Below are 10,790 nucleotides of genomic sequence, written 5' to 3'. Positions count from 1 at the left end.
GAGAGTCAAGTCGCGAGTGCGACGACTGTTTGTTTGATGACAGGAGATATTTCGTTTTGCCCATCAATATCGTCGGCATACGCCAGCAGCTGTACACTCTTATAGAAGATGGTACCTTCTCTATTTAGTTCTGCAGCTCGAAATATTTTCTCCAGAAGCAGGTTGAAGAAATCGCACGATAGGGAGTCGCCTTGTCTGAAACCTCGTTTGGTATCGATCGGCTCGGAGAGGTCCTTCCCGATCCTGACGGAGCTACTCAACGTCAGTTTACACAGCCGTATTAGTTTTGCGGGTATACCAAATTCAGACATCGCGGCATAAAGGCAGCTCCTTTTCGTGCTGTCGAAAGCAGCTTTAAAATCGACGAAGAGGTGGTGTGTGTCGATTCTTCTTTCACGGGTCTTTTCCAAGATTTGGCGCATGGTGAATATCTGGTCGGTTGTTGATTTTCCAGGTCTGAAGCCATACTGATAAGGTCCAATCAGTGTGTTGACGGTGGGCTTTAATCTTTCACACAATATGCCCGATAGAACCTTATATGCGATGTTGAGGAGGCTAATCCCACGGTAGTTGGCGCAGATTGTGGGGTCTCCTTTTTTATGGATTGGGCATAGCACACTTAAATTCTACTCGTTGGGCATGCTTTCGTCCGACCATATTTTACAAAGAAGCTGATGCATGCTCCTTATCAGTTCTTCGCCGCCGTGTTTGAATAGCTCGGCCGACAATCCGTCGGCCCCTGCCGCTTTGTTGTTCTTCGGGCAGGCAATTGCTATTCGAACTTCTTCATGGTCGGGCAATGGAACATCTGCTCCATCGTCATCGATTGGGGAATCGGGTTCGCCTTCTCCTGGCGTTGTGTGTTCACTGCCATTCAGCAGGCTGGAGAAGTGTTCCCTCCATAATTTAAGTATGCTCTGGGCATCGGTCACTAGATCACCTTTGGGGGTTCTACAAGAGTATGCTCTGGTCTTGAAACCTTCTGTAAGCCGCCGCATTCTTTCGTAGAATTTTCGAGCATTACTCCTGTCGGCCAGCTCATCAAGCTCAACAAGCTCTTCGTATTCACGCATTTCAGCCTCTTTTTTTTCTGTCTACAAATGCGTCTCGCTTCCCTTTTCAACTCTCGGTATCTATCCCATCCCGCACGTATTGTGGTCGATCGTAACATTGCGAGGAGGGCAGTCTGTTTTCTCTCCACTGCGAAACGGGACTCCTCGTCGTACCAGCTGTTCTTTTGCACTTTCCGAAAACCAATGGTTTCGGTTGCAGCTGAACGTAAGAAGTTTGAAATGCCGTCCCACAGTTCCCTTATACCGGGTTGTTGACGAGTGCTCTCAGAGAGCAGGAGTGCAAGCTGAGTAGCAAATCGTTCGACTCTCTGCTGTGATTGCAGCTTCTCGACGTCGAACCTTCTTTGTGTTTTATGACGTGCGTTTTTTGCTGCACAGAGGCGGGTTCGAATCTTGGCTGCAACAAGATAGTGGTCCGAGTCGATGTTAGGACCTCGGAGCGTACGCATGTCTAGAACACTGGAGACGTGTCTTCCGTCTATCACAACATGATCGATCTGGTTGGTAGTTTTTCGATCCGGAGACAGCCAAGTAGCTTGACGAATCTTTTTATGCTGGAATCTAGTACTACAGATAACCATATTTCGGGCTCCGGCGAAGTCAATCAGCCTCAACCCATTTGGGGAAGTTTCGTCGTGGAGGCTGAATTTACCGACCGTAGTGCCAAATATACCTTCTTTGCCCACCCTGGCGTTAAAGTCGCCAAGCACGATTTTGACATCGTGGCGGGGGCAGCTCTCATAAGCGCGCTCCAAGCGCTCATAGAAGGCATCTTTGGTCACCTCGTCCTTCTCTTCCGTCGGGGCGTGGGCGCAAATCAGCGATATGTTGAAGAACCTTGCTTTGATGCGGATTGTGGCTAGACGTTCATTCACCGGAGTGAATGATATTACTCGGCGACGGAGTCTCTCGAATCCAACACCAAACTTGCGCTCCTTTATATGGCCACTGTAGTAAATGTCACAAGGACCTATTCGTCTCTGTCCTTGTCCCGTCCATCGCATTTCGTGGACGGCGGTGATGTCACTTTTTGAATTTGTAATTAGCAATAATATGAGCATAGAAAATGTGGGCTGTGAACCCACATTCGTAACTAGTGTTCGTAGAGAGGTCCTGGACATTACCTTAAGTAATGACGAGATGATCGTAACTAAGCGGAGTACTTTTACCTCTGCTATGGAGCCTGGTAGTAGATGACCTCCTTGAGCTGCTCACCAGCAATGGAATCCGCTGTCAAGGGTACGTGGACGACATTGTCCTAATGGCGCGAGGTAGATTTGAGAAGACTCTCTGCGACATTGTTCAAAGGGGCTTAAACCTAGCGAAGGGATGGTGCAACACGGTAGGGCTAAACATCAACCCAGCAAAAACTACCGTGATCCCTTTCACTAAGCGGAGATCACTTCCGGGCTTGAGGTCCCTAACAATTGGAGGCATGGAGGTGGAGATGTCGAAGAAGGTCAAATTCGTTGGCCTCACCTTAGACTCATCCCTACCGTGGAGTAGGCATTTGGACTTAACGCTGTCCAAAGCAACTAAAGCACTTATGGTATGCAGACGCCTGACCGGCAGATCCTGGGGATGCAAGCCCGGTATCATGAGATGACTGTATACCATGATTGTAAGGCCTTTCGTCACATATGGAGCGGTTGCCTGGGCTGCCAAGGCAGCGCAGTCTTCGGTGGTCCGTAGACTATCAAAGCTGCAAAGGCTTGCCTGTGTCTGTGCTTCGGGGGCAATGCACACATGCCCCACGGGGGCACTGGAGGTCATTCTGGATCTGGACCGCTGCATCAGGTGATAAAGCAAGAAGCAAAACATACCATGCTGCTAATGCCAGCAGAGGGCTATGGAAGAAGGAAGCTAATGTCCTCTCGACATATGGAGGCACTAGCGGAAAGCACACCGCTGGCCCTCCTCCCAAAGGACGGCACCACGAAGAGGATTAATTTCAAAGGAACTACAGAGTTACTCTGAGCAGCAGGACGGAGTGGAGCGATTCCACGCTGGAAATGCTGCTGGAAGACAGTACCATCCAGTGGTACACTGACGGGTCAAAAACACCGGAAGGTATTGGGGCAGGTATTGCGGGACCGCGTACTAAGCTGTCCATACCAATGGGATGCTTCCCAAGTATCTTTCAGGCTGAAATTTTTGCCATACGTCAATGCGTAGAAATCAACCTCCGCCGCAACTATCGCAACCAGCGCATAGCCATTCTCAGCGTTAGCCAAACGGCACTAAAAGCGATCTCAGCATATGAGACCAAATCGCTTTTAGTAGAGGAATGTACAGAAAGGCTAAACCGCCTATCCTTGTGCAACCTGGTGCACCTAATTTGGCTTCCAGGGCATAAAGGAATAGAAGGAAATGAGAGGGCCGACGAACTGGCCCGCTCTGCGGCAGCTTCCAAGATGATGGGACCAGAACCATGCATAGCGGTAGGGTCACACACCCTTAAGGAGCTGCTCCGCACGGAGGAGAGAACGGAGAGAGAACGGCATTGGCAGCAGGCACCAAGTATGCGCCATGCCAAGCTGCTTCTAGGGGGGTACAACCTCTCAAGGTTAAAAGCACTAAATAACCTCCCCCGAGACAAATTCAGCCTTCTTGTCGCGATCTACACAGGGCACTGCAAGCTCAGGCATCACATCACCTCAATAGCGCCCGGCACACTCCTGGAACTATTCAGGCTGCTGGAACTTTGGGAAGTTTTGTGATATAGGAGGGGGCACAATAGACCCTAGATCGCGTTGCATTATCTCGTTAATAATCTAATCTAATCTAATCTAGGTGCTTCTGCGGCTCCTTTATCGTTTGAGGGCAAACCAGAATAAAGGGTTAAGAGCGTGCGAGCTCATCAGTGAGTTCATTCCCGGCTATATCCTTGTGACCGAGCACCCTGAAAAAGTGCACTTTGATACGATCTAAAAGACTGTTCAGTCCTTTTCTATACATTCCTACAGTAGTAGCGGTTTTATCTTGTAGAAAAAATCACTTTAAATATCGCTAGACTGTCGCTGAGTATGGCTATGCCTTCGCTGCAATAGTTCCATTTGAGGTTTATCTTTCTACACCGACTTATAGCAGAGAGCTCTGCTTGGACTATGCTCGGAAAACTTTCCATAGGTATAGAGTTTGGTGCGTGGTTCGAGCCGTCCGTATACCACTTGACTATACTATCCTTAGGTTTTAACTGTAGAGTGGAATCATTCCATTCAGCCTTACGGCGAAAGATAACTTTCAAATTCCCTGCGAAGTTCAATCTTTTGATAATGCTGTCTTTTGGGAAGAGAGCCAATGGTATTTCGCCACTAAAGTTCTTCATACGTTGGGATGAGATTACATTACCGTTGGCAAACCCTTCTGGTATATTTGGCTAAATGACCAATTACTAGGTGAAGGGGTGTGAGTTTTAACATGACTTTAGTTGCAGCCTCCGGGAATGTACGCATAGCACCCGACCCGCAAATACAGCCCACGCACATTTAGTGTCTAGGATGTCGCATAACATTACTTCCCCTTCTTCCAGCGAACTTTGTACCTCAGAGGTTAACTGGTACAGAGCAGTATTAATTGATCTACCTGCTTTGTAAGTATGTTGGTTCGTATGCAGAAGTGCAGTTTTTAACGTCTGCGACCTTATTCCATAATCAACCATCTTTTCTTACTCTTTCGTAAGAAGGAGGATTGACTTATTAGTCTGAAGGATTTCGCGAGTAATAGTCTACCTTTCCTAAACCTTTGTTTTATTTACATAAATCTTAGGGTGTTGTGTAACTTGTATAGCAATTGAGATGTCGTGTTAGCAATTAAGCTAAATATAAATCCTATAGTGTTATGAGCATCTTTTAAATAGATATTCAGCCATATTCTAAGAAAACCACACAACTGATTACTGGAAATATTTGTAAGGTTTGTCATGAGATTATTCTTGCACAAATCACATAAGAAAATAGCACAAAAAACTAACCACATGAGGCGAAAAGCACTTTGCTGAGAAATAGCTGTATTACAAAAACAAACAACACAAAATAAAAAATAGGCAACCAAGAAAATTGAGTAATTTTGCGAGTCTATTAAATTTAGTGGATATATAATATTTTTATTTATTTTAAAGACTTCAAAATGAGATAGAATAACTTTGGCGCGGTGCAGCATTGCTGAATATCATTTGAACATACTTAAATATATTTTTATTCGCATATGTACTAAATAATACGTACCTACATATTTACAAATGAAATTTTGTCTTAATTATTTGAACATAAATATGTATATTTCTTTTTATTCATACTTAGAAGGATGTAAAGTGTACAAAAACTCTAAGTTACATATTGATTGTATTGAGCAAATAATTATATTTCTACTAGATAACGCCTTTAAAACACTTCCTCCATTCTATTTAAATAAAATATTTGCAAATTTTGAAATTTGAAATTAACAAAACAAACACAACCGATTTCGCATTGCGAGGTTTGCTTTCAGACATCTCAAATTTATGAGGTAATTATGAGCACACGGGAAACTTCACAAATAACAAAAAACTCCCAATAGCGGTGGTGCTGATTTTTTTGTGGGCATGAGAATAGGGCTGATTATATAATGCAAATTTTTACGTTATTATGGAAGGCATACACACTACAATTAAGTTGGTTGATAGAGTTGAGCTAGAAATTGCCCTTGTCGCTACATACGGCACAACTTTTAATACAATTTTGAGGCCAACTTCATTTTGAATATTCACTTCGTTGCTTAAACTTGAGTTCGGAAGTTGTTGCCTCACTTATTATATATGACGCGCTCTCTTCGACAGCCGAAATAAAATGGCGAAATCGTTTGAAATCGCACGACCAACCCAAAAAATTTTGATTTTCATCCAATCAGTTGGTACAACTCATACAACTGCCCCATATACGTAACAATCAGTTGTACAATTCGATGAAATTGGTACAATAATTGGTGCGTGTATGCCTTCCATTAGAGTTATTATTTGTTCAATTTTATAGGGTTATCACTTGTTGTTTGATGTTATGTTTTTTCTTATTTGTACAAGTGTTAAATACAGTCCTGGACGGTAAGCGTTATTTTGGACATACACAAATTGACAAATTGGTTAGCCGTTAAACAGAAAATTAATTATAAATTGTGTTTAAATATAAAAATATAATTATTTAAATAATTTATTTAGTTAATATAAATAAATTTAAAGTTAAAAAACAAGGTTGACTTACGAAGCCGTCTTATCCCTGCCAGACAGAGGTAACAGATTGCACAAACACATTGACACATTTTCAGCTGTTAACTAACACTGTTACACTTTCTGGAATTATCAATTGAGTGGGAGAGACGAATGCCAAATTTTTCAAGAAGAAGAAAACGAAAAGCGCAGTTTATTTTGGATTTTAAAGAGGTAAGTTCGTTATTTCATATTTTGATATTTTATAATTAATTTCTTATACATATATATGTACATATATGTTATTAATTTCTTTTATATAGAGTAAACGAAAAAGCTTAACAAGGAGAAAAAGGTAAGCATTGTGAATTGAATGTCGTGTGTGTAATTAAAATTTTCAATATTACAGAAATCATTTGGAGCATTTGGATGCGTATAACAAAGACGCACCATTCAATTAGCGGCATCACCGGTGACTTGGAGAACGAGCATTACGTGGAGCTCGCTATTAGTTTAAGTAAATATTTGATTATTTTGATTTTATTATTAAATAAAGCGAAATAATAAAAAAAAACTGAATTTTATTTAAAAGAATTGAATTTGCTAGAAGTAACAAATGGGTAAAAAATAATCTTGTTACTGCTTATTCCTACTATCATGTTTATATGTTATAGGTAACAAACTGATAGCCCAAATAAAAAGGTGCGTGGAGTCCCTACGCGAGGACGAAGTTATACTTCTAACTGATATTCCAAGAAATGCATATCATTTTGTATGAAAGAAAACTAGAATACTTAAATTCACATTTTATAAATTTATTATAATTTATTATCTCCCCGAGCATGCCTTTGCCAACAAGTCGTCTTTTCGCGACGATGGCAAAAGCTAAAAATCATAAATTGCTCAACTTTCTGGTGCTTCTCGCAAAAATCTGCGTCGATATGTATTCACGATCATACGTATACAAACATACATTTTTACGCATGTTTGTAGGCGAAGCTGCTACAGCGACAAGGGGTGACAATCGGCGGCCATTACTTTACTTATGCCATAGATTTCTATTGCTACGAATATGGAAATGACAACGAAATAGTGCAAATATGCATATTTCTAAAGGTCATTAATTTCTTTGAAGAAATGAATGATCCTGAGAAGTATAGTCTTAACTTTTTAACGGCCAACGCAGAGCATTTCAACCAGAAGGAATTCATTCATTAAAATCACCACTCAGAAGTCGTTTTATCCGTTGTAAGCGAACGATTTTCGAAGAAATCATTCTAATATGCCACAAGACAAAATTAGAAATGAACTTCTTAAACCTCACGCTGTCAGATAAAACGATATACCTCGTCATCGTGTGTCGATTTCCAAAAAATGTAAATGAAGACTAACTACAGAAATAATCCTGTAAATTATAGCCTTAATTTTTCAACGGCCAACGCAGGGTATTTCAATAAAAGGGCACATAAAATAGTTGAGAATTCGCAGAAATGAAAGACAAAGGAAAGAAAAAGGAGTATAACTTCAATAATGAACAAGCATACAAACGAATATATGCGCAGCAGCAGCAAGGAAAGAGGTAATAATCGGCGATCCATTGTATATTTCTTTCATGCATAACCAAACCATAATTAGGACAACGCAATTCAAGTGTCAATGAAGGTGTTGGTGGTAAGCGCTTCCAAAGTGACGACGAGCACGTAGGTTCGAATCCCAACAGAATTTATTTTTAATTGAATATGTCACCAACCAAAAATTGAAACATTGTTCTACAAAAACAACAACAGCATACTCATGGCAACTTTGTGTTGTTGGTAGAAAAGCCGAGCTGTGCCGAAAGAAACAAACAAGCGATCGCCGATTGTCAACGCTTCGCTTGCTGCTCGAACATCTTCGCAGACAAGGTTGCGTAGATTCATATTGAGCAAGGTTGCGCAACCTTTTCCGAACTCGTATAGGAAGTATAACTTCAATAACACTAATAGATATTTGGGTAACAAATACTTTTTGTTATCCATAACACATAGGTAAGCTATGCGCTAACAAAAGAATTTGTTACCCGTAACATACTGTGAAGAGATTTGCTAACAAATGATGTATTCTGTTAGAACAAGGCAGCATGCGATAATTGCCATTGGTTAGAGCGAGATAAGCATTGAACATTAAATAGCTATGTGTTACTTTTTTCCCACTCTCTGAACAAAAGTAACAAATATTTTAACGAATGCAAAAGTGAACAATAACAAGTCGCTTACACGTTTGCTAACAGCTACCCGTCTTGCAGGGATATTTTATGACGGTCAAATGTAAACATATACAACATAATCAATAACCACCGAGAAATATAACACCAGGTCTGTATTTTATTAATAAGAACTCACCTAAAGAATTTCTGATTATAAGCAAATGAATTTTTTATGGACGATATATTTCGCTTTGATGAATAAAATGTGCCTAGTATTCACTGCCTCAATATATGTAGCACTGCGTTGCTGTCTCTGAAAACCCCAGATGGCCACACCACTCAGAAAGCTACCACGTAGAGATTTTCTACTGTTTTTACTGTGGTACTTGGGACCAATGGAAGCCCAATTTTGAGGAGAGGGTAAGAAAGGTATTGGCTGTCTTTTATTGTTTTAAACGAGCTGGGATATCTCGCGAAAATTTGTTACTGACAACAACAAGGATGGCACTTAATACCTTTCTACATAGATTACCAGTGGGCACAGCTGGAAAATGCATAGCTGCGTAAGTTGCTAGACTCCGGCAAACCGTATACAGTAAGGGAACCACTACAAAATACTCTCTAACTTCGACTGCATTCTTCATAACATGAACCAGTGCGTTGTGGAACCAACTTCTAGCAGCAACTTCTCAGCGAAAATACCTCCGAGGTATATGTGGGTGGGTTAGGGTCGCTGCAGAAGAGGCGCAGTGACTTAGGCTCATAGGTAAGTTAGTTATAGTCTTTTAGGGACGTATGCATCTTCCCCGATGACAGAGATGTTACACGGACCTTGAATTTTTTGACAAGCTAGTTAAGGAGGGCATTATGTCACAGCCTCAAACTACCTCTATATGAGCATTAAACTTTTTCGGGTGCTTGGCCAGGACCGTCGTAAAATGTTCGATAAGATTGCAAGAAACGGCATCTCATTAGGATGGGAACGAACAGGTGTCCCCGGTTTATGTGCACGCGGGCGTTGGATTTATTGATCTCGCCCGAGCTCAGCAAGCGTTGGTCGACAACCAGATCCTGTGCGGTTCCAAAAACCTTCTTTCCCAGAGTGGAACTTAAAAGGTTAATGAAACTAATAGCTCTAGTAAGGTTCGCACCTACTACAAGGCTTAATAAGCCGCAATGACAGGTGTCTTAACACGACACTCTCCATAGGCATTCAGGCGTTGAGGATACAGATTTTGGAGAAAGCAACTTGTCAAAGTAGCAGAGAGTAAGATAAGAAGATAAACATCTAGACACTTTTTCCTCCATTGCCCAGCTTTCGCCAAGATATTCAAATGTAGCCACAATACAACAAATAAATAAATATATATACATATATTTATACGTATGTAAATGTTGACGGAGGTTGGAATCTGAGTTCTCTGATCGCCATTCATTTGGGAGTGGCCAAAAACGATTCTTTTAAGGCGAAACAAGCCTCGGATAAGAGACCCCCGTTTTGATGATGACCATGGCAAACGAATTCAGGACTACGATTTTGGGGCATGCCCCTGGAATGTTCGGTCCCTTAATTGGGATGGTGTCGTGGCCGGCTGGTTGATGTCCTCGTTAGAGTGAAGGATGAAATCACCGCAGTCAAAGAAATGCGATGGACGAGACAAAGACTCAGGCGAATAGTCCTTGGGGCATTTACTACAGTGTCCATATAAAGGAACGCAAGTATGGTGTGGTATTCGTGGTGGGAAAGAGACTCCGTCGCCGAGTATTATCATTCACTCCGGTGGATGAAAGTCTAGCCACAATCCGCATCAAAGCAAGCTTCTTCAACATATCGCTGATCTGCGGCCACGCCCCTACGGCTTTAACGCCAGGGTGGGCAACAGTCGGTAAATTCAGCCTCCACGAGGAAACATCCCCAAATGGGTTGAGGCTGATCAACTTTTTTACTCGGCTTGCACTCCTTCTCTCTGAGAGCACTCGTCAAAAACTCGGTATAAGGGAACTGAGAGTCGGCATTTCAGGCTTCTTACACTTCTTACGTACAGCTGCAAACGAAACCATTGGTTTTCGGAAAATGCAAAAGAACAGCTGGTGCGATGAGGAGTGCCGTGTTGCGGCGGAGAGAAAACAGACTGCTCCCTCGCAACAGAATGTTTCAAGACTGGAGAGAACACTTTTCCAGCCTGCTGAATGGCATTGAAAGCATAACACCAGGAGAAGGCGAACTCGATTCCCCAATCGATGACAGTGGAGCAGACGTTCCATTGCCCGTTCAAGAAAAAATTGGAATAGCAATTACCCGTCTAAAGAACATGAAAGCGGCGCGGATTAATGGATTGCAGGCCGAGCTATT

At 42.1% G+C, this 10,790-nt stretch overlaps 1 pseudogene; it reads right to left on the bottom strand.

Annotated features, from left to right (window-relative positions):
- Positions 1-7,474: 7,474 nt before the first annotated feature.
- LOC120781051 lies at positions 7,475-7,674 on the bottom strand (annotated as a pseudogene).
- Between the last annotated feature and the right edge of the window lie 3,116 nt (positions 7,675-10,790).

The sequence above is a fragment of the Bactrocera tryoni genome, unplaced genomic scaffold (genome assembly GCF_016617805.1).
Source record: "Bactrocera tryoni isolate S06 unplaced genomic scaffold, CSIRO_BtryS06_freeze2 scaffold_25, whole genome shotgun sequence".
NCBI lineage: Eukaryota > Metazoa > Arthropoda > Insecta > Diptera > Tephritidae > Bactrocera > Bactrocera tryoni.
The sequence above is the reverse complement of the archived record's forward strand: the minus strand, read 5'-3'. Positions and strand labels throughout refer to the sequence as shown.